Consider the following 26,553-nt stretch of genomic DNA (forward strand, 5'->3'; position numbering starts at 1 on the left):
TTCAGCCACAGAACCAGGACTGAAACACAAAAGGTGGGGGTGTATGCATATTCATCAAGGATACCCACACCTCCAGGTTAGTGGCACAGCACAATGCATCAGAGATCATCTATGTGCAACTAACAATGGGCAAAACTGCAATCCAAATTGTAGCTTGCTACAGGTCACCCACCATGACCTAGGACCCCCATTCCACATTTCTGGAGACACTGGGAAATATGAAGGTCCTACCAAACACCCTAATACTGGGTGATTTCAATTACCCAAACATAAACTGGGAGAACTACTCAAGTACTAATTCTCTTGCCCAACACTTCCTAGAATTTATAAACTCGAATGCCCTGGATCTACTGGTCAACACCCCCACCAGAGGGAACAACATACTGGACCTGGTCATCACCAACATGGGCAACCGGTGTTTCACACCAGAGATAAACCCCCCGCTGGTTAGATCAGACCATAGACTAATCACTCTGGATATCCACATTCTGCCCCCACCCCCAATCAAGTAAACCACCTTGAAAAACTTTTCAAAAGCAAACTTCACGTTACTTAAGACCGAGGTGGAAAGGTTCACAGCTCCCATGCTAAAGGACAATGCTGTCCAAGCTGCTGAAACCTTTACAAAGGCACTCTATGAGCAACTGCAGGAATGCATGGATTATGCTATCCCAAGTAAAATCAAGACTCACTCCTCCAAGAAAAGGAAACCAGTCTGGTGGACCCCTGCCATAAATAAGCTATACAACAGAAGGAGTAAACTAGTACAGAAAAGAGTAAAATCCCAAGAAGGAAAGACATCCCTGATCAGTATCAGCAAGAAACTATGATCCCTCATTAAATCATACAAGGCTAGTTTTGAAAGATAAATTGCCAATGACTCCAAAGATAACCACAAAGTGTTCTTTAGCTATGTCAAGAACCTAAGTGGAAACTCTCAGATCTGCTCTGAGTTAGTGCAGAATGGTACCAAATACACTGAACCAACTGGTATTGCCAACATTCTGGCAAACTTTACCCCCCCTCTCACCCCCTAAAGGGCCCATAACCATACCAGAAGAATGTAGGTCCCCATCAATCACCGACACACAGGTTAAAACAGCCCTATCCAAAGCAAAAAACACAGCTTCAATGGGACCAGATGGTGTCCCAGGCTGTGTCTTACAAGAGCTCCAAAATGAACTAACCCCTCACCTAAACATACTGTTCAAACTCAGCCTCTCTGCAGGCTATGTACCCGCAGAGTTGCACACAGCAACAGTTATCCCACTCAACAAAGGTGGAGCCACAACGGACCCCGGGAACTATCGCCCTATAAGCCTGACTAGCTTGGTCTGCAAGGCTATGGAGTGCATCATCATGGAACTCATTAACAGAGACATTGGGAACCTACAAACCCTGGACCCTACCCAGTTTGGCTTTCTTGCGGGCAGATCATGCCTCCTAAACCTGGTGGACTTCTTTGAGACAGTTAACAAGGCATTAGATGAGGGAAAGGAGGTCCACACAGCCTACCTAGACCTCGCAAAGGCTTTTGACACCATTCCTCATTCTAGTATTATAGACAAGTTCACCAGCTTGAACATAAACCCCTACGTCATGAGATGGGTTGCCAACTGGCTCATGGATAGAACCCACATGGTGAGAGTTGCAGGCTCTACATCCGACACTAAACCAGTTACAAGTGGCATCCTCCAGGGCTCAGTCCTAGGACCCCTCCTGTTCGGTATATACTTTTCAGAGGTACAGGCAAGCATAGGAGGACTATGGCTGACCAAGTTTGCAGACAACTGCAAACTAGGGGCCATAATTTATTCTCCAGCTGATTCAGACACCCTCCAGAAGGGTCTCACTGAGACAGATACCTGGTGTCAAAAATCATGGCCTGAAGCTAAATGCCAAAAAGTGGATAGTCATCCCCTTTGGAAAAAATAAAGTACCCACGAACTTCCACATAGGTGGTAGTCGCCTAAATACAGAAAATGTAATAAGGGATCTGGGGACCCAAGTAGATAGTAATCTCTCGTTTAATAATCATATTGCCAAGGTGGTTAGAAAATCATTCTATGTGGCCCACCTAATCACAAAAGGGTTCGCATCTAGAACAAAAGAGGTTATTGTGCCTCTCTACTCATCACTCATTAAATCCATCATAGAATACAATGCCCCATTTGGGATGTACCTTACAAGACACCTGCAACAGCTGGAAAGACCACAAAAGTACCTCACCAACAGGATTACTGACCTCATACAGATACCCTATTCAGCCCGCCTCAAGAAACTCCAGCTGTACTTGGTTGCATACCGCTTACTCGGAGGTAATCTCTGCCTAACATACAAGGCCATGTCCACCCCAGAATTGATGGACATGCTCCACCTAAAAAAAAAACAAATCCCGGTGAGCCACACTCTCTAGAGATATAAACCTCACCACAATGATAAATAGGACATGCTGGATATATTCTTGTCCCAGAGACTCCCCATGCTTTGGAACAGGATTCCAATATACATCAGGCAGAGTCCCTCACTAACACTCTTCAAGAGAAACCTTGACGGGTGGATGGGAAACAGAAAAGTTATCCCGGGGATCACTGCAGTGGCTCTGCTGGACAGTGGCACAGGTAACTAATGGCTCTGCTGGACAGAGGCACAGGGATCTAATCTAAGGGGGTGGCAAAAGCCAATGCATTCTGGCTAGGCTTATAAATGCCCTTGGGCAGATAGCCTAGTACTTACCTATGAACCTAAGTTAGGTATTGCATCTGGGCCTAGGGTTTTCCAATTAGAGGCTTTTCTTAACTTTGTTTCAATATCTCTGGCTGTTATTTCATCCCATTTCATATCCTGTACCTTTAAACTTCTTATTCTTTCTTTTACTTCTTCTATCCATTTAGTATCTGTTATGCTCCACAGGATCTTCATAAATATTCTCTAAAATAAAATATATCTTTTTGGTGGTCTTTCAATTCCTTTTACCTTATTTCCCAATTCTCTATAAAACTTTTTGGGGTCATCAATAAATTGCTTATTTTGCACTCTTCCTTTATATTTATCTACATAACGTCTAAGTTTTTCCACCTGTGCGGAGATTTTTAGTTCATTTGTGATAGTGCATGATAGATCCTGATCTGTTCTAATACTTCACATTGCTTTTATCATGTCTATCTAAGTATTTTTGTTGATCTGTTCCCTCTTCTATACTGTTCTAACAGTGACCCTTCTTGTCTTAACTACTTTATAGTTTTCTCTATTTGATATTTCCATGATGGCATTCTATTTCTCCCCTTCCTTTCCCTCACTACCCTGTGTTCTTGTGGTAGAACTTTATCAGTTATCAATTTAGCAGCACAGTAATATGACCTGTTTACTTCTGTTATATTGCATGGATCTCTATGTAGAGTCCTACTTACTGTGTTCATTTGTTTTATCAAACTTCTGACTTCTGGGGTTTTATTGACCTTCTGCAGCCTATTTCTTTAATTGATCATAATATGTCTATCTCTATTAAATCAAGCAACTCTTCTCTTAGATCATTTTCTTCTAAGCTGAGGGCGCATTTGTTGTTTTCCATTTCCTGAGGGCATTCTACAGAAAGTTCTATTGCATCTTCCTGTGGCACATTCTCTTCAAATTCATCCTGTGCCATCCATTGCTCTCTCATATGGGAACTCACTGGCCATTCACTGACTGCATCAGAGTTTCCACAGTTTTCTGTTCCTTCTCTTTATTTCCAGCTTCAAGTGAAGCTGGACAGCAAGTTTTTTCACCCCCCCTTCTTATACTTCACCCTATGCTATAATACTCATAGTCCACATGTTTTCCTCCACATTACTTTTTACTTCTTACCCTACTTCTTCTTACTATTACCTTTTTACTTACTTCTATACCAAACCTCTCCTGTCCCACTTATCCTGCCTTAACTCTCTTTGGATACCTATGTGTAGTCTCTTTACATCTTCTGTTATATTTCCATTCCATGAACAAACAAAATTGTAAATACTCACTAAGGTTTTTTGAGCTTTTCTTTTTTAATTTTATTATACTCTTAACACTATGTTTCTTCACCTGCATTCTGTACCACTAAATTGTTAAAGATTGTATTATATTGACTGGATTATATTGTAAAATATCTTTAAGTAGCTTATCTCCCCAGGACTCCACTGAAAATGGGCTCCACTTGGCCCAATCTACTGTCCTGGTAAACAAATTGCAGATAAATTTATACTGGCTTCCTGTAGAAGGATTCAAAATATCTTCATCTGGCAACTAACCCATTGTTTCCCAGTCCACTAGTTTCCCATTAATTTGGATATTCATTGCTCTATCTTGTTGTGGTACTTTCTGAATTAGATTTTCTACACTGAATTCTTCACTTCGCAGGGACTCTATAACCTCTGTTTCTATTTTTTTAACTTCTACATTACTAATCTCCTTTTCTACTTTTCCTCTTTGTCTTCTTATTTTTTTGTATTGTAAAGTTGTCCATTTCTGGATTCCTTTGCCTGTATTTATTTTCAAATATCTTTGGTACTCCTCTTTTTATATTGGTTAGTTTTGCTTTCTCGTTTGCATATATATTACACCATACTAAATCTCTTTTTTCTTTCCCATGTCCATATTTCTTCTTCAGATGTCTCTTGATCTTCCTGTTTCTCCTTACTTGGGGACTTGTTCCATCATACTGTGGTGTAACCTGTGTTAGACCTTCTAAACCAAATCCTTCACTTTGCAGGCACTCCATAACTTCAACTTCTATTTTTTTTTACTTATACTTTACTAATCTTTTTTTCTGCATTCCCTCTTTGAGAAATTATTTTTTTTTATTATTGTGAAATTTTCCATATTTGGATGACTTTGCCTGTATTTCTCTTAAAATATTTTTGGCTGCCTTCTTTATATTGATTCATTTGGCTTTTGCCTTTGCATAAATATTGCACCATATCAAATCTCTCTCTTTCCCATGTCCATGTTTCTTTTTTATACTTTTCAAAAATCTCTAGGTTTTGTTGTTTATATTTTTGCCCTTCCTCAGATGCTTCTTTTTCCAGACAGATCAAATTTTCTTGGTCTATATACTGTTTTTCACAAATCTGTTGTATTAATGAACATAAATGCTTATTTGAGGCTTCTGACAGTTTTTCTTGTGGAAGTATTTTTCTTTCCTATCATTTCTCTCTTAATCTTTTTGTATATCTTGTGTCTGGAAATTCTGGGCTTTTTGCATAACAGTAACAATACATCATTTCTTTCTTATCCTCAATAATCCACTCTATCATCTTTATGGCTCTTCTTTGGCCTCTCAGTTTTTGTGATTTTTGTGGAATGCTATCTCCTTCTACAAGAGGGGGGGGGGGGTATGCTCCCCAAGGGTCTGGCCTGGCCCCATTGTAGGAATGTTTCTGTATTTTCAGAATTCTACATTGTCATTTTTTTCCAGGCCTGGCACCAGTGTACCTACCAAGATTGGGCAAGTTTTTTTTCCTGGGTCTTGTGCACCTAGCTATCTCTGTTAATTTTTTACCTACTTCTGTCCATGATATGTGCTATATAAATACAGTCTATATATCAGTGTTGTCTTAGTGAGAGTTTGTAAAAAAACAAGGCCCACCTCATGAAGGTACTCACCAAGATTGATGAATTCAGTTTCAGCAATACTATTCTCCTTTGCTTGCTGACTTATCATCTGTCCATTTGGCCCTCCATCATCTTTCCATTTGTACCCCTATCATCTTTCCATTAAGACCCCAGTACAATGCGGGATGCTGAATTTTCCCTGAGATAAATAGAGCTGTGTATTAGAGCTTCCAGTAGGGTTACTATGTCTCTATAACATTCTAACTTGAAGTGTGCCAACAACAAACATGGGATGTATACTGTACAAACTGACAAAATTATGACAGAAAAAGACTATGAATGGTATCAAAACTGCTTGTGCAAGTCAGCTTTGTGATGCAGAGAGACCATGTCCTTACTATGACCCAGGCTGTGTAGAAATCTGATCACTGGAAGAGCTAACATGCGGTGACAAGAATGAGACATCAGTGTCAGCTAACTGAGTGGGTGTGTGTGTGTGAATTGACCTGCTGCTGCCATGGCCTATATTTCTACCAGAGGTCAAGTGCATCAGGAATACAGATAATAGTATGTGCAAAGAATGTGTGAAAGCATACATACATCACAAGATTGGCATGCATGCCAGGACCATGATGGATGAGATTAGGACCATAATAAGAAATGATCTCCTCTCTCTGGTGGCTGTAGGTAAGGGACCAACTCCATTCATGACTTCCTGGATCACAGCTCCTCTGGCTGGTTCTCACTGAATTGGAAAACAAGTATGCTTTAGACCAGTTTGAGGGGGTAGATGCTTGTCAAGCATTATCTTACTGGTGGACAAAGCTTGAACTTTCAAGCTTTGACTGCCCAAGCGTCAATTCACTGATGATCGTAATTTTTCTATAGGAACTCACTGTCAGTGAGTTGTACTGGAAGTGATTCCCTTCTTGGGGGGATTCCATCCTTCTTTGAGTTTATGCAACTGTGAGGTGGGTATACACACATATATATATATATATATATATATATATATATATATATATATATATATATATATATATATATATATATATATATATATATATATATATATATATATATATATATATATATATATATATATATATATATATATATATATATATATCTTTTGATTCCATGGTATTCATAATGAACATTGATGAAGCTACCCTTAACCTCTGAACCTGCAGTTACAAATGATCTGAAAGATTTTTCTTGAAGACAATTTCATGTGGTAGTTGCTTTTCTCTTGAGAGTTTTAGAAATATATGGATTTTCTGTAGCTCTCTGATATTTCTTAGGCATAGCAGTAGCTTCTAATTACTGTCCTCCTTAGACTCTCCGATCAGAATGTTCCACTCCCACCTTATCAAGGAAGGGTTCACATCTAGATCAAGAGAGGTCATTGTGCCCCTCTACTTATCACTCATCAGGCCCATAATTGAATACAATGCCCCATTTGGGATGTACCTTACCTGACACCTGCAGCAACTGGAAAGACCCCAAAAGTACCTCACCAAAAGTAGCACGGGACTCAAACAGATGCCCTATGCAGTTAGGCTAAAGAAACTCCAGCTCTACTCGGTTGCTTACTGCCTACTTAGAGGCGATCTGTGCCTGACGTGTAAAGCCATGTCCAACCCAGAATTAATGGACATGCTCCACCTCAACAAATCCAAATCCCTTAGAGCTACACGCTACAGGGACTTAAACCTCAGCACAGAACTAAATAGGACATGCTGGAGGGACAGATTCATATCCCAGAGGCTCTCCTCACTCTGGAACAAAATCCCAATCCATGTTAAGCAGAGCCCCTCAATGACCGTCTTCATGAGAAATCTGGAGTGGATGGGAGATCGTAGGTTTACCTCTGGGATCTCTTCTGTGTCCCTAATAGAAAGAGGCACAGTAAACTAACCTTAAAAGGGCTATCTTATGTGACCTATTATACAGAGACACAGTCAACTAATCTAAAAGGGTAGCGAAAGCCAAACACACTCTGGCTAGGCTTATAAATGCCCTAGGGCAGATAGCCTAGTATCAACCTATGAACCTATGAACCTATATATATATATATATATATATATATATATATATATATATATATATATTTACATATATATATATATATATATATATATATATATATATATATATATATATAAGTTAGGGGGATGGAGGTGGGGTTGTCAAAAGTGCTCTTCAAATGAAGAATGAAAAATTAGTCAGATGTAGAGAAGCTCTTCACTTATGGGATCTAGTACTACTGTTCTTCCAGGTTGTCTTTCTTTCCTGTCTAGTTAAATATCATTTCTTGCATAAATGCTTAATCTATAAAATCTTTAGTTTCTTCTTATGCCTTCTTGTTTCATTTTATTATCTGAAACTTAACTGCTTTATTTACCATTATATTAGTGCAACACTCACTTTGCAACATGCCAACCTTTGCATTGTTTAATTCTTGGAAACTAAGAAATAGATTCTTATGTATATGGCCTTTACTCTTTAGTCTTTATTCTTTGGCAAACCTGGAAAAAATTAAATGGCTTTAAAGTCTGTAGTCCCAAGGTGAGAAAAGGAATCCACTCCAGTAATTTTCCACATCCCTGTTTGTCACAGGTACCAGCATCTAACTAAATAGAAAGTATAACCAGTGGGGCTGAAATATTTAAGGATAATGTTGAGGTGTAGCTTAAAAATGTGGAGATGAATTTCATTGTCTTTCATCCTTTTTTTCATCAGCCCTTTTAATCACATTCGTACTTCTACAGGTTGACATATTAAAGATGCAGCTGTATGTATAAAATGTCAAACTATTTCTCCTCTGACTCATAATGTGCATCTCTGTAAGGTGAATAAAATCATTACATACAGGAATTGCACTTTTACGTTTGATACATACTTGACATCAGTATTATCCCTGGGATTCAATAACACCTACACTAAGTGTATACTTAGTGTACACTGTGCTGAGTGAACAGATAACACAGTCATAACTCACACCTTCTTACTCCTAATGTTTGGGCGGCGCAGTGGTACAGTGGTTAACATTGTCACCTCACAGCAAGAGGTTCACCGGTTCGATTCTCAGCTGGGGTGCCTTCTGTGTGGAGTTTGCATGTTCTCCCTGTGTTCGTGTGGGTTTCCCCTGGGTACTCTGGTTTCCTCCCACATTCCAAAGGCATGCATCTGGAGCATTTCTCCCTGGGCCGCTGCTAAAAACAGGCTCTGTGGAACCTAGTCGGACTTTCCCGGTCAACAAATGATAAATAAATAAAAAATTTTAATTTTTCTACTGATATTTTTGTAGCTGTAAATTGTAAATATTTGCAGGAATTCATATTGGTTACTACCATATCTCATCACTATAACTTTCTGTGGCATTTAAAGACTCCACATGTTGATCAATTCATATGGAACTTTCAAAAAAATTAAGATAAACAAGAGTTTAATGGGTTTCTATTAGATGACCGAAGATGCATTCTATCGAATGCATCTTGGTCGAACTTAAAACAATGAGAAGGCAAACTAGCGAAGCGTCTTTTAAAGAAATTTTTTCCCAGGGAAAGAATTTGCTTGGCCGCTTCTGTTACTTTGCTGTTTTCGCATTGTAGTGCAATCTCAGAGTTGGTATATTTAAGCAGGGAGTGTGTGTGGGGGGCAAAGCTCCCCACTTTATGTATTCTTTCAATTTTTTTTTTTTTTTTTGGAACAGCGATTTTTTTTCCCTTGGAAAAAAAATTGCTGTTCTGAGCTTTCGAGATTGTAAGCTTTCACTTACATGGGGTTGATTATTCATTGTTCACTTTTTTAAGCATTCAGTGATATAATATAGACCCCAGTTTAAGTACCCAGTCTCTTTTCCTTCCTCTTTAAGATATCCCTTGCTCTCTTTCCCTCAACTACTGTACAGAATATTTTTTTTCTTAAGAAATGTACATAGATACACATGACACATGACCATGACAATGGTCGCCAGTTATCATGATGAAACAATATTCACTGTCCATTACTTCAGTGAACGCCAACCAATTTCTGGAGTCTGTCCATCCTGCACTCCTTTTTTTAATATATTCAAATATATAGATATTGACTTTTTGGGGAGAAGAGGACATTACCCAATGCAGCATTCTCTGAGTACTTGGACAGTCACCCATCTCTCTCTCTCTCTCTCTCTCTCCCTATCTTTATATATATATATATATATATATATAGAGAGAGAGAGAGAGATAAAGAGAGAGAGATGTATGGATGCATCAATAAATAGATATAGCAGTAGATATGCATACACATGCAGTAAAAAATGCAGTTTGCACAGAGACACAGACACACGCACACACACACACACACACACACACACACACACACACACACACACGTACAAAAATGTATTTTCATAATATACACAAAGAAAACTGCATTTACTTTCATTATACAACTTGGAAAACAAGTTTTGCTCTACTAAGTAAACTCACTCAAGAAGACCATGCTCATCACATCATCTTCTTCAACAAACCATCAAAATTCTCAAGATGAATACAGGATATTTCAGTGATATAATATTTACTTATGCTAAATTTATTGAATAGAGTGCACCAAGATACACTTTTTAGGACAATCTCTTTCATAAACACATTCTGAATGTCAGATAGAGCCCCTTGATGAAATCAGATTAGAATGGGTCCAGTGTCTGGGGTGTCTGGAGTTTTTTTATGTGATTATTGATCATTTCCATGCAAATTCTTTCCATGGCTTGGCACATGCAACTAGTGAGCCTTATGGGTCTGTATTTCCCAGAGTCTGTAGGTGGCTTGTCTTTGTGCAGAGGGATGACTGTTGCTGTCCGTCATCGGTTTAGCAAACAGTGGTAAAGTATGTTTCTATACTCTGGAAAATGTTCATTTTGTACCTTTACCTATTATGACTGCCCATACTTTGTGTGTGGCTCTGACTGCATGTGCTTCAGTAGTTGATATGTGCAGGACTGGAAATTCACACCACTGTTTTCTCATTCTTTGCCATCAAAATATGAGGACATAAAATATAAAGATACACATATGTACATTATCTTCAACCATAATAATCAACATATTCTTGCAGCAGATTCATTCCTGGCAGGATAAGATAAAGTGGCAAACTGCACTTCATAAGCTCTGTGAGCTCCTTCGTACAACATACATGGTGAAATATCTTACACTAGTGTTGTATGTCAGTGCCAGTATAGACATATTTTATACACGTTATTTCATTTCATTCATATTCTTCAATTTTCACAAAATATGTTTTTGCCACCATTCATGTCATCATCAAATCTTTCAAGTGGCTAAAATAATAAAATCCGATTGAATACACCTTTTTTTCTTTTTATCTGGATAGTGTTTATAATCATATCTCAGTCATGGAAAACTCTTGTATTAGTATGATGCCCAGGTAGATCCTTCATGAATAAAATTCACTTTGCTGTGTCGGTAGCAAGACACCCAACAAAGCAGTATTGCAAATGTCTAGTGTAGAGAATAAAATAAGAAACCCATCCCTGTATTTTGGAGTTGGAATATGTAAAGGGAAGATACAGTCGTATGAATGCACTGATTGTTCATTCATTCATTCATTCATCTGTTCTCTTCATTCATTCATTCATTCATTCATTCATTCATTCATTCATTCATTCATCTGTTCTCTTCATTCATTCATTCATTCATTCATTCATTCATTCATTCATTCATTCATTCATCTGTTCTCTTCATTCATTCATTCATTCATTCATTCATTCATTCATCTGTTCTCTTCATTCATTCATTCATTCATTCATTCATTCATTCATTCATCTGTTCTCTTCATTCATTCATTCATTCATTCATTCATCTGTTCTCTTCATTCATTCATTCATTCATCTGTTCTCTTCATTCATTCATTCATTCATCTGTTCTCTTCATTCATTCATTCATTCATTCATTCATTCATTCATTCTCTTATTGACCACATTAACAACTATCCCAAAGTAATACAAAGGCTTTCATCCAGAGACTTACAACAATCACTAAACATACATGTCTAAGACCCTTCAAGTATATCTTCTTCATACTTTCCTCCACTTTTTTCTGTCTTTTTATTTATTCCTAAAAAAAGCCAGATTTTGCCATATCCTAAATACTACTCATGAAAGTTGGGCAAATGTCTTTAAATAAGAGTGTGAATGGTTTCAGCATAACCATTTTCTATTAGTAGCATATCTATAGAGCAGTTTTCAGGGAGACAACAGTCACTAGCTATATGTTTATCAAATTATGAAATACATAAAATGAAAGCTCATGCCATCTAAGTTAAGTATCAGACTGGGTTTCCATGTCTTTAGAGGAAGTTACTGTTGGTTAACACTCATAAGTGCAATCACAAAATGTGTCAACACTCAAAAATCAATCACAATTACAGATGAAGAAAGTACTAATATAAGGTATTTTGGAGAAGGGGTAGCCACGCTTGCCCTCAACAGCCCCCCCCCCCACTCCTCTACTTATGCACGCCAACTCTGAAATAGCTTTATCTCATGGAGGAGAAAAATCCCAGATATTGCAACCTTGTTATAAAATTGGAAATGTCAGTGCATGCACATCAGTGATTGCACATAAGAGCGTCGATCACCAGTATATCAAATACAAGCCTAGCACCCACTATTCGGTCCAATAACCTTAGATTATCCTCATTTTAATTATGATTCAAGAAGTTTTTTTTTTTCAAGTGCATATTACCTATGAAATAGTAAGGGTGGCACAGTGACACAGCAGATAGGGTTGTTGCCTCACCGGAAAAGGATCCCTGGTTTGATTGTCAGTTGGGGTACCATCTGTGTGGAGTCTGCATGTCCTCACTGTGTTCGTGTCAGCTTCCTCTGGGAGCTCCTGTTTCCTCCCACATTCCAAAGACATGCAGTAGGTGGATTGGACACTCTAAACTGGCCATAGGTGTGAGTATGTCACGTGGAGGAACTACTGCAGCACAACTAGCTTTTTGGTGGTGTAAACCTTGGCTCTAGATGTTTGTCAGTGTTGAAGTGACACACCGACTCCATGTGTAAAAATGGGAAATAGGGGCTGTTGATGGATGGACTAACCATCAAAAAATAATTATTAAAGGTCATAAAAAATTATTTCCTATTAAATATTTGAATTTTATTGATGCTTACAGTGATAAAGAACCCAGAAATCAAACAAAAATACCGACTAAATCTTACTTCATCTGTTATATTCTGTTATATTCTCATAACTGGTAAATATATTAGAGGAATTTCCTATACAAGGATTTCTTCACTCCATTTCAAATCTCTGTCATAGTACCTATTGCAGATGCATCTTAGAGATGTTTTGAAGTAGAGAAGGAGCATGGAGTCATATATTCCTTCATTGCATATCACTGAATAATTTTGAAATTCAGATTAAAAAATTATCTGCAGATCTTGTGTTCTGATAATATGGTGATATCGAAACAATTTATCCTATTTAGTGCTACCATTAAACTGCATTATATTTGACAGATACAGTAGGAGGCAGTGAGCCATCTTAGTCTGTCTTTTAAGTAGACCTAACATTCTATTTCTCCTCCATTCCTACCTTCCACCCCACCCTTTCTCCACCTGCTTCATGCCCTCTTGAATATTTCCATTGTTTCTTTATCTTCCATCAGGAATACTAACCCATTATAGGGGTTCATTACCTCAGTTGTACTGAAGAACTTTCACAGATCCAGGGAGGAGGCTGTGGCTATTTTTCCCTTCTTTCCTTCTCATACCGGATTACTCCACATACCTCCCTGACATGATCCCTTATACTAACAATATCCTTTCCACAAAACACAGGATATCAAATGTGAGAGCTTTAGATCTTCTAGTTTTTGGTCATATCATTTCACATCCTCCCTTTGTGTAGTCGTTGTCTGCACTCTTTCCAAAAGCCTGATGCCCCTCTCCTTGTATGGCCTGCACAAAGTGTCTTAGTAATCCAGAAGGGGATTAACAGAGCCCCATTAATAGCAGGCATTGTTTTTCTTTCCATTGGTCTGTGTCCACTATTTCTCCTCCATTCCTACCTTCCACCCCACCCTTTCTCCACCTGCTTCATGCCCTCTTGAAAATTTCCATTGTTTCTTTATCTTCCATCAGGAATACTAACCCATTATAGGGGTTCATTACCTCAGTTGCACTGAAGAACTCTCACAGATCCAGGGAGGAGGCTGTGGCTATTTTTCCCTTCTTTCCTTCTCATATCGGATTACTCCACATACCTCCATGTCATGATCCCTTATACTAACAAAATCCTTTCCACAAAACACAGGATATCAAATGTGAGAGCTTTAGATCTTCTAGTTTTTGGTCATATCATTTCACATCCTCCCTTTGTGTAGTCTTTGTCTGCACTCTTTCCAAAAGCCTGATGCCCCTCTCCTTGTATGGCCTGCACAAAGGGTCTTAGTAATCCAGAAGGGGATTAACAGAACCCCATTAATAGCAGGCATTATGTTTTTTTTTCCTTTGGTCTGTCCACCTAAGGATACATGCCAGCATTTGTGAGCATCTGGCATAACACTGCCCTGACATGTTGCTCCTGGTAATTCACTGCAACTAAGATCAACATTGCCTGATCTTTCCTATGCTCTGCTGCAAGTAGTTCTATTCATCTCAGAAGATACTTCATACTAGCATTGCTGTGGTCCATTTATAAAATTTCAGATTTAATGAAACTTTTGATTCAATGAAGTTTGTTTCAAGTACAGAGCCTATACTGGCCAATTAAGGGCTTGCTCTAATATAGACCCTGTTGCATAAGTCAAATTATTGTGCCACAAATCAAGTAAGGACTTTAAAGTAAATAAGTTACTGGAACATCTAATATCTATTGATAATTTGTTCCATAATCTACCTTACCTGAAGTGAAAAAAAGAAGATTTCAGTTTAGATATAACATATGGTAGATAAACTAGTAAGTTGTCATTCCTAGTGTTTGATACCCAGTGCAGCTGTCAACACTTCCTCTTTAGTGCATTTCTATAACAGTACTAGGTTGGCTCTTAACAATCTGTAGGCTTTTAAAAGCAATACTACATTTCAAGTTGCTTAGTATATAATAAAAATACACATCCAATTGTATGTCTAGTAAATGTTCCTTGAATTCTCTATAGATTGGCTATCTGCAATACCAGCAATGCACAAAAATAACCACAATGTTCTATTATTGGGTGTAAACAAACTGAGAATAACTTTAGAATAACAATTATGTCCAAGATGTAAAAGTCCAAAATATGTTCTTAATTAAACCATATAATTTACTGACAGCACTATTCACATGAAGAACAATTAAAACAGGAGAGTCAGCAATTACACTCCGGTCCTTAATCTGGTTAACCAGTGAGCAGATTGAATGTTTGATTGCATAAATATAATAATTGCTAGAGGAACCAAAATATATAACTGAACATTTATTGTTGTTAAATGTCATGCCCATTAGTCTTACCCATGTGGTTAACCTGTCCAAGTAATTTTGCAAAAAATACTGAGGATCCTCAAGATTTGTAGTTGTACCTCCAGCCTTTAGATCATCAGCAAACTTACTCAAACATATTTGACCAGATAAGGGATAGCACTCATCAAATGACCAAATAGGAAGGGACTAAAAACGAACTCTAGGGTACATCACACTTAACACAGACAAATTCGGAATATTCTTTCTGAATTTTAACTCCACTTTTCTAGTCTACAAACCCGTTTTTAACCCATATCAATATATAAACATTCACATTGGACTTAACCAAAATGGTGATAAAGACACAATGTGGAACAGAATCAAAGGCTTTAGCCAGATCCAACTAGATCACAACTATAGCAAATCCATTATCCAGCAAAATTTACTACACATTTGTTGAAATTAACCAAATTAGTTAGACTAGATTACACGTGTGGCTCAAATGCAATAAGTCTTTAAGCAAAATAAGCGAGCTTGTTATTAACATTTTTCCAAAATGGTACAATTTTAACAATGTTCTTTCAAGAATTGTCTTTTAATAAAATTGGTAAACAATCTCACTTTTAAGTGCATATTGTCCTTAAATCTAGGTGCTGGAGGAATATCACAAAAAGCCTATTCAAATTCATAAATTTTGCTTAAATCAAATATTTAACCCATAATGTTATGAAAATGTAATTCACCTGTCCTACTAGCATTCTTAGATCCTCTTACTACAATAATTGCTCCATATCTCTTATTAACATTCTTAGATTCCCTTACTACAATAATTGCTCCATATCCCTTATGACTGCTCCTCTCCACTTTACAGCCACCCAAACAAGACACTATAATTTGTTGTCATTAGATCCTAGAAAGAATATTCTTTTCTTCCTTTAACATGGAATCTGTTATAATTAGAATTTGCGTATCTTTCCCAGTTGAGGACTAAATACAGGAATTACCATCAGAACCACTTAAATCTAACTTAATCTAGCACTTCTTTGATCAAATAATTGTGTAGAATTCCCTCCATGAGCCCACATAATTTTCTTCCTCTTTACTATCTGGTACTCTTCCAGTTATACTTTCTCACCTAGCGATCATTTATTATATGAAATAGTATCAGCAGCATTATTATTATTGACATTACAATTACTTCCTTAAGTCAGAACTGCAATCACATCATCTGACCTATCACTCTGGCTAGGTGGGTTTTTTCTCTCTAACAATAATATGGAACAACTGCCTTCCAAGTACTCTTGTTCATTTAAACTATATAAGTTATCAACTTGACCTTCAGTATTATTACACTGGATGTCAGTCTGAATGAATAGAGAGGTATTAACAAGAAACTCAGAATCTGTTTGAGAAGCAGCATCGTAGAAACTAGTAAAAGTCTGAGCGGCATTGTAGCAGCAGATACTAGTAAGATTTTAACAAGTAAAATTATCCCCTTCTGTACCACCACATTCTCTGCTCAAATGACTAGAGCATCTATTACATTTATTGCTGCCAACTGCAAACTCTGATGAACTTATTCCAAACATATTGCAGTTAGAACACTTTATTAAATTACCATGAGAGACTAAGCCCTTTAAGTACAACTCATCTATCAATCCATACAGAAAATGAGTAGTGCAACAATAAAAATAATCTGCTGAAATCACTTGCTTTTAAAATTCAGAATAAAATAACTCACCGCCCCTTGCTTCTCAACATGGCTAACATGCAAAAATATGAAAAAAAATCTTTGCACCAGTGAGATATGCAAGACATGTCTAGCCACTGACTCATAAGCTGAAGTAAGCCGCATACTGCCCAATAGGAAGAAATGCCTCCCTTTCAACAGCATGAATTTCTGGTACTGAATTTAAACAAAAATAGCTGTTTTAATTTTCATTATTTGCAATTGTCATTGTTATGAACATACTATGCTTTTTGACTGATGGCACAAAGATCAAAGTAATATGATTAAATCTAAAGTTTGGAACTCTCATAAACTTTATCACTTTGGTGTGCTTACAGATTGTTCAATACAAAACTGATTTAATTTCTTGCACTTGTACTCTAAATATTTATACTTCAGCATGGATTATACATACTTTTTCAAGTATTAAAAAAGTGGATGGAACTTTATTGTAAGTTGGAATAATATTTGTGACAATATCACAGATTATTTTTCAAATTAGGATTTAATTAACATAGAGCCACATGCAATAAAATAAACTATCTGACTAGATTAGATTCTATAACTGATGGAATATTAGTATCTGATTATGATGTTGTCTTACATTTGTATGCAGCTTTTGCTATAATTAGTAACCACCAACCCGTGGAATGTCATATGAACATTAACAACAAACATATTGCAAGACTCTGCAAGTAAAAAAAGTGACACCTCATCCTTTAAAAGTTACTTCTTTTAAATTAATTGCACAATACATGAATGGAATAATGTACAATTTGCTGAAGCAAGAAATTATAAATTTAAACAGTTTGGGGAAATAATACACTTTGTCTATATTAATATTACTTTAGAATCATGTTTCTAAATAAAGGAAAACAATGAACCAGACAAATAAAGAAATAACATTTTAACTTAGAGAAGGAAAGAAATAATGAAATAAAAAGACGTGTTATCACTAATATTTAAAACAGTACAAATGTGATACATATAATTCGTGACTTTACAAAAGCATGATCACTGGTGTCACACATTTGTATCTGCTAAAACAAAGTCAGAAAAGAGCAGCTATATAAGAGGAGAATGCAGATTATGCTTGGCATATCATCTCCTTTTCCTTACCTATACATGCAGAGTAGTTCTTTTTATTTGCTTTAAACTCCACTCATCCTTCTCAGTCTAATGAAACAAAAAATGAAAATAAAATCCATTTAAAACAAAAATATAAAAAATTAAATCAAAAAGTGGTGAAAAGAAGGCAGCAAAGCTAAGACCAACACAGATTAATTTATGGTGTACTGATACTTTTGTCATGGACCAGGTGGGTGAACAAGGGTGAGTTTCAAGGACAGTAAAACATGGTCACATATCTATCAAGGAAAATCTGTTAAAATGTGTGTCCCTAACAAGCCTGAAAGAGTATATAGGTTACAGTTCAAGTGCTAGTGGGAAATGTGGGTCAGTAATAAGTGTGCATGTTATACAGATTAAATTATTTAATTCCCTGCATTTGGTGTTTGTAAATAGGTGTCATAAAAACAGTGGTGTCTTTAACAATTTGTTAATAATCCATTCTCAGTAGTAAAGTCTTTAAATAGTTTCAAGACCAGCTTTGTTGGATAATGGCAGAAGAAATAATAATAAGGAAGAACAAGACAGTTTATTTATTTTTTTGCAATTTCTTAAACCATTAGGTGGGCTGGTCAGCTTACTTCTTTCAGCCATTACCTGAGCTCAGTGAGCAATACATTTATGTGCAAACTATAATAAAAGTATACAAGTTCAGTCAAAGAAGTCACCATGTATCCAAATTCAATCTAACAGAAATGCAAGTCAGCATGCAATTTGCTAGCTGGATACTACACACACACACACACACACACACAAACACACACACACACACACACACACACACACACACACACACACACACACACACACACACACAACTGAACGTCAGAATTAGTATTCATTATATTCATTATATCTAAAGCAATTATACATGGCTTCCTCTCAAAGTTAGTCTGTTAAATCCTTTTTAAATGTTTCTAAAGTATATATAGTTTGATTTCAGGAGTTAGCTTATTATGGGTAGCAAGACCAAGCCTGAATAAAGGTCTTTCTGCAATAATTGATTTGAAGTCAGATCCATAAGAAGTAATGTTTTGTGGCTGGCAGTTAAGGAGCAGCTTTTTTGAGTTGGACAGTAACTGAACTTTAAAATTTTAAACAGTAAGGTGCTTAAGAGAAGAGTAATCCTGTTTGTTACAGAGTGCCAGCTTAGCCAATTTAGTAGGTCACACTGTTAAGCAAAAGAGTTTGCTAGTCAAACAAATCAGCTAATCTTGTTTCCTGCAATTAAAGTCTGTATTTTATGGGAAGACTGTAATGAGATTAAACAGAAACTGTGTTCAAGTGTTAGAAGTAATGTATTTAGGAGCACATCAATGGTGATGATTTATCTAACTAGTTTAATCTAATCAACACTGAAAATATAATTAATTATCTTCTCATATTATGTTAAAAAAACACAAAAACAACAACAAAATTCTGAATTTTCTTTTTCTCTCCCAGTGTTCCACTACTTGCTTCATCTCATGCTAATGTCATATTCTCATATTCTTGCAAGCCAAAAGAATGCCCTGATGGAAATAAATAGCTCTTTTTTAAGGCTTGATGTAGAAGCCACGGAAATCCATCAACACACATTTAATGTATTCCCCTCTTTGTAAGGAATATTTCTAGTCAATAGAAACAAGCAATATTAGTAACAATATAACAATAATGTTAATCATTTCTAGTTCAGATTTCTGACAGCTAATTTCTAGGTAACATTTTTGACTGTTTTCTCTCTGCTCTATGTTAATGTTTTCAGAGCTTGTTTGTCAGATTATTCAATTGTTTATCAAACAATAACTATACTTCTGAACATCTCCATTGATTTTTACATTTCTGTATGACAGAGACAGTAATGTCAATGATCCTAGCTGGCAATACACTACAACATAGCTAGACAATGCTTCAGATAAAGCTTTTTTAGATTTATCACCACAGTCTGACACTGCTGACAATTCCAGTATTGCAAAGATATAAGAAGAGACATTAGGGTGGCCTTGAAGATTTATAAAGGGTTCACACCTACTTAACTGCTAGATGTGATACATCAAAAACTGGACGTGTTCTTTCTAGTAAAGAAAAGATCCTACTTTTGTATTCAACGTTTTCCCCTCTTCTTTAATTAATAAAAAATTCCAATATTTATAGCATTTTTATCCCAGTTTTATCAAGATTTATGACAGAGAACTCACAAAGGAGACAAAGCCACATATTAAGTTTCTTCAAACGAACTAGATCAATGTTTGTGTGTGTGTATGTGTGTGTGTGTGTGTGTGTGTGTGTGTGTGTGTGTGTGTGTGTGTGTGTGTGTGTGTGTGTGTGTATTTCTATATAGGTTAATCAAGGCCACAGTACTAACACTGTACCACTGACTACAGCATTGTTTTTTCTTTTGCTCTCTTACCACCCTCTCAAAAAAAAAATCACCATAAGTAAGTACCATATTAAAAGTGTATTTACAACTTTTTGGCAGGTTACACACTATTTATTTAGCAATGTTTCCATCTTTCAGGATTCCATTTTTATTTCCCTGAATACCACTTTTACCCTATCACTACCTATAGAGTTTCCATTTTGGCTTAAGGTTTCTAAGACTAGCTTTGCCATTCTACATCTGGTTGGCAATATACAGCTAACTGGATTTTGGTAATTATCCCTGTCTGTGGCAATCTGGGATAGCAAATAACTGGAAAATTGCTATACCTGACAGATGTTGACATCAGCTTTGTTAGTGAATTGGAGTTTATTGCATGAACCCTTTATGTTTCATGGCAGTAGTGGTCTGCAATAATCAGCTAACTAGACTTAGCCAATTATCCCTGTCTGTGCTAAACTGGAATGGCCAATAGTTGTCAGAATGCTAATCTTGACAGATGAGTCAGTGGGAGTTTATTGCATAACCAGCTTTGCGTCCCAAGGGGGGGGGGTACACCACTTGTTATCTTATCCACTAACACTCACAGAGGAAGTATACTACCTGCGTTCCCCAACCACTATTCCAGTGGGGCATTCTCCTACCCTACACAATTTAGCATACATCCTTACACACAGATTCTCTTTTCTGCCATTAATTCATCGTAAGTTGCATACAAATTCATCTTCCCATCCTACTTTCATTTCTTAGCTGCTTATCTTGAGCCATCTAGTCCCTTCCTTCTGAATACCATAGCTGAGAGATTACCTTGTTTGTACACACCAGGTCATTTTATTGTATAGGAATGATGCACTGCTCACTTATCAATGCCACCATCTAAACTATGTCTGTGTGTGTGAGTGTGTGTGTGTGTGTGTGTGTGTGTGTGTGTGTGTGTGTGTGTGTGTGTGTGTGTATAAATTAATACATATATGCATATATGGAGAGAGAGAGAGAGAGAGAGAGAGAGAGAGAGAGAGAGGTCCATGACACAAGGCTGAATTTCTACATGTTCAAACATGAAAAGATTAGCCAGGAATACTGAGACTTCAGAAGTTGGAACAGCATGGACATTCTTTGTGCAGGATCCTGGTTCAGAGAGCACTGGAGTTTTGATCCTTCCTCTACTGTACTACAATCTCAGAGTTTGTATATATAATTAGCAGGGGGTATGGGGGCGGTGGGGGGGTTGCCCTCCTGCAAAATAAAACAAAACAAAAAAAAAAAAGGCAGGTGATGGTTTCTGCTTGATTTTTCGGGTTTCTAGGTTTTCAGTATTCCCCAGCCAATCTTTTCATGTTCAGTCTTGTGGAAATTCGACCTTGTGGCAAGGACCCATGTATATATATATATATATATATATATATATATATATATATATATATATATATATTTATATATATATATATATATATATATATATATATATATATATATATAAAATTCCTTGTCCTTCACCTTTTTTAATTTTTTTTGTTAATTGTCTGCTCATAAAAATAAACATAGAATTATCCAAATATGCAAGTTAAAGAGATATACACCTTTGTGTGAAACACCGTATCTAGCCTATACTATTTTGGGTCACAATGTTCTACATCAGAATCTATAATGGTTTTAAATCTCCCACATTGTGACTCTCTATACATTCACTTATTGGCGATTATTGTGATAGCTGCCAAGAAAATGTGAATAATTCTTTTCCTTCTAATCAAGTCTCAAACTTACAATTGACCACATAATTCTAACATCAGTAAAGGTTGTTTTAATTAAAATACATCTTTAAACATATTTTCCATTAGTTTTTTTAGCAATTAACCCCAGATCATTTTCCCCTCAAGTATATAAAGATTAATCCCACACTTCCTTCCACCTGCTGTCACCTGGGTTTTTCTCTCAGTCTAGCAGGAAAAAAATGACATCTACCACCCCCAGCCACACTGTCCTCTGACGTAAAGGAAAAAGCAAACATAATTAGTATTTGCTTTCCCAATAAATTATATTCCTTAAATCTCTTAGCCTTATTTAGATTTTGTCTCAATGTGTATTTCCATCTGTTTTTTTTATATACTCCTGTCTCATTTCTGCCTTATATACAACACATAAAGGTCATATGGCTACCTACTTGCTTTCTTGCTAGGCTCATGGGATGCCCCCTGACTTGCTTAGTTATTCCATGAATCACAAATGAATGTATTAAAAAGCAGGATGAAATAATGCCCCTACTATTCAAAATCATCTCTATTGTCCACTTAGATTGCTGTTCCTGCTAAGATGTACCTTGAAGTGAATGCAGGTACTGGGTCACTAACCTTTGCTCCCTTGTTCTGACTCCTCAGTATGACCACCTAGCCCATCTTACTGGACTTATTTGGCAACTGAATGTTTCATCTAGAATTGCATTATCACCTAAATAAAAGCATAACACTGATGTAAGTGTCAAGTACAAAAAACGGTGATGAAATGTTGCAGCTCTTACATGCATAAAAATACACCAGTGTTATTCTCCATAATGGATTAAACTAAATGCAAATCATGTTTCTCTGGGCCTGTTCGTTTGTGCTGTGCTATTTATATTCTTAATATATTTTTCCTATGACTTTTTGCACCAGATCTGAAAACCATCCAGCTACTCCTTACTAACCATGTGCCCTTTCATCTCTAGTAGAATCAAATGAACTTTTTATGCTTCACAAGCTTCATGCAAGACGTTTCTCATGATGTGTACGTTATTAAAAGATGCAAAAAGTATTATACATATCCTGTGCAATGTTTTTTAAATAACAAGAAATAAACTTATGAAAACCGAATAACATATATAGGTCATAGCTATATCATCTTGTAGGACTACATATGAATCTTTCCTTAGTCTAAAAGAGTGAAAACGTTTAATTTCTTCATTTAATTAGATTTGATCACCAAAAGCTGAATCTGAAATTTACATAAATACCTCATCTTATGTGCGGTATATACTGCATTTTTTGTTTCTAAATAAAGAACCTCACTATTTGTAAGTCTGCATTAGATAAAACTGGGTCCTACAGTCTGTAAAATACCTCTGAAGCTCCTTGATTCCCACGCCCTGTCTGTGATGCTTTCTGTAACCCAAAAGGGACGAAAAATGTTTGTTAAAGGTTAGAAAGTTCACTGTATCAGTAAATGTGAATTGAGGTACATGCACCCTTTTGTAATGTAAGCCATCATATTACAAATAGTGGATGAAGAAGATTCTCTTTATCCCCACTGTACCTCAGGATACATCTCTGATTTTCTAGTGCCTTTATGACTTATCATTGGCTGCCATGAAGGAGGATAAGAGGGGGAAGGCATGCCCGAAGGCAGGTAAAGGCTAGGACTGTGATAGTGAGGGCCGAAACTTTGAATGTTGGCAGTATTACTGGTATAGGGAGAGAGCTAGCTGATATGATGGACCAAAGGAAGGTTGGTATATTGTGTGTGCAAGAGATCAGATGGAAGGGGAGCAAGGCTAGGTGAATCGGAGGTGGTTTCAAATTGTTTTATCATGGTATGGATGGGAGGAGAAATGGTGTAGGCATTATCCTGAAGGAACAGTATGCTAAGAGTGTTTTGGAGGTGAAAAGAGTGTCGGATAGAGTGATGTTTATGAAGCTGGAAATTGATGGTGTAATGATGAATGTTGTTAGTGCATATGCTCCACAAGTTGGGCGTGCGATGGATGAGAAAGAAAACTTTTGGAGTGAGTTGGATGAAGTGGTGATGACTGTAGCCAAGGGTGAGAGACTGGTGATTGGAGCAGATTTCAATGGGCATGTTGGTGAAGGGAACAGAGAGGATGAGGAAGTGATGGGTAGGTATGGTGTTAAGCAAAAGAATGCAGAAGGTCAAATGGTAGTGGATTTTGCAAAACGGATGGACATGGCTGTGATAAATACGTATTTTAACAAGAGTGAGGACTACAGGGTGACATACAAGAGTGGAGGAAGATGCACACAGGTGGATTATATCTTATGTAGAAGGGCCAGTTTGAAGGAGATTGGAGACTGTAAAGTGGTGGCAGGGGAAAGTTTAGTTAGCCAGCATAGGATGGTGGTTTGTAGGATGACACTGGTGATCAAGAAGAGGAGGATGAGTGTGAGGGCAGCACCAAGGATCAAATGGTGGAAATTGAAAAAGGGTAATTGTGAGGTGATGCTCAGGGAAGAGTTAAGACAGGCACTGGGTGGCAGTGAAGAGTTACCGAATAGCTGGGTAACTACAGCAGAGCTAGTAAGAGAGATGGCTAGAAAGGTGCTTGGTGTGACATCTGGAAAGAGGAAGGAGGACAAGGAGACCTGGTGGTGGAATGAAGAAGTACAGGAGAGTATACAGAGAAAGAGGTTGGCGAAGAAGAAGTAGGATTGTCAGAGAGAAGAAGAAAGTAGACAAGAGTATAAGTAGATGAGGCGCATGGCAAAGAGATAGGTGGTGAAGGCTAAGGATAAGGCATATGAAAAGTTGTATAAAAGGTTGGACACTAAGGAGGAAGAAAAGGACCTGTACCAATTGGCTAGACAGAGGGACCGAGCTAATAAAGATGTGCAGCAGGTAAGGGTGATAAAGGATAATGAGGGAAACATACTCACAAGCGAGGAGAGTGTGTTGAGCAGATGGAAAGAGTACTTTGAGGGGCTGATGAATGAAGAGAATGAGAGGGAGAGAAGGTTGGATGATGTGCAGATAGTGAATCATGAAGTGCAGTGGATTAACAAGGAGGAAGTAAGGATAGCTATGAAGAGCATGAAGAATGGAAAGGCTGTTGGTCCAGATGAAATACCTGTGGAAGCATGGAGGAGTTTAGGTGAAATGGCAGTGGAGTTGTTAACTAGATTATTTAATGAAATCTTGGAAAGTGAGAGGATGCCTGAGGAATGGAGAAAAAGTGTTTTGGTACCGATTTTTAAGAATAAGGGTGATGTGCAGAGCTGTAGTAAATATAGAGGGATTAAATTGATCAGTCACAGCATAAAGTTATGGGAAAGCATAGTGGAAGCTACGTTAAGAATGGAGGTGATGATTAGTGATCAGCAGTATGGTTTCATGCCAGGAAAGAGCACTACGGATGTGATGTTTGCTCTGAGAGTGTTGATGGAGAAGTACAGCGAAGGTCAGAAGGAGTTGCATTGTGTCTTTGTGGATTTTGAGAAAGCATATGACAGGGTGCTTAGAGAAGAGTTGTGGTATTGTATGAGGAAGTCGGGAGTGTCAGAGAAGTATGTAAGAGTGGTACAGGATATGTACGAGAGTAGTGTGACAGTGGTGAGGTGTGCGGTGGGATTGACGGATGCATTTAAGGTGGCGGTGGGATTACATCAAGGATCAGCTCTGAGCCCTTTTTATCTGCAGTGGTGATGGACAGGTTGATAGACGAGCTCAGACAGGAGTCCCCGTGGACTATGATGTTTGCAGATGACATTGTGATCTGTAGTGAGAGTAGGGAACAGGTGGAGGAGACCCTGGAGAGGTGGAGATATGCTCTAGAGAGAAGAGGAATGAAGGTCAGCAGGACTAAAGCAGAATATATATGTGTGAATGAGAAGGAGGATAGAGGAATGGTGAGGATGCAAGGAGTAGAGGTGGCAAAGGTAGATGAGTTTAAATAATTGGGGATCAACATTTCAGAGTAATGGTGAGTGTGGTGGAGAGGTGAAGATGAGAATACAGGCAGGATGGCGTGGGTGGAAAAGAGTCTCAGGAGTGATTTGTGACAGACCAGTACCAGTAAGAGTGAAAGGGAAAGTCTACAAGAGGGTAGTTAGACCAGCTATGTCATATGGGTTGAAGACAGTGGCATTGACAAAGGCAGGAGTCAGAGCTTGATGTGGCAGAGTTGAAGATGTTACGATTTGCACTGGGTGTGACGAGGATGGACAGGATTAGGAATAAGTATATTAGAGGGTCAGCCCAGGTTGGAAGGTTTGGAGCCAAAGCCAGAGAGGCAAGATTATGTTGGTTTGGACAAGTGCTGAGGAGGGATGCAGAGTATATTGGGAAAAAGATTCTAAGGATGAAGCTGCCAGGTAACAGGAAAAGAGGAAAGCCTAAGATAAGGTTTATGGATGTGGTGAGAGAGGACATGCAGGTGGTTGGTGTGACAGAGCAAGATGCAGAGGACAGGAAGAAATGAAAACAGTTGATCTGCTGTGGCGACCCCTAATGGTAGCAGCTGAAAGAAGAAGAAGAAGAAGAAGAAGAAGAAGAAGAAGAAGAAGGAGAAGAAGACTGGCTGTCTTGTACCAGTTTGGGCATGCTAC

The sequence above is a fragment of the Protopterus annectens genome, chromosome 10.part0 (assembly GCF_019279795.1).
Source record: "Protopterus annectens isolate FY-2018-M chromosome 10.part0, PAN1.0, whole genome shotgun sequence".
Classification (NCBI taxonomy): Eukaryota; Metazoa; Chordata; order Ceratodontiformes; family Protopteridae; genus Protopterus; species Protopterus annectens.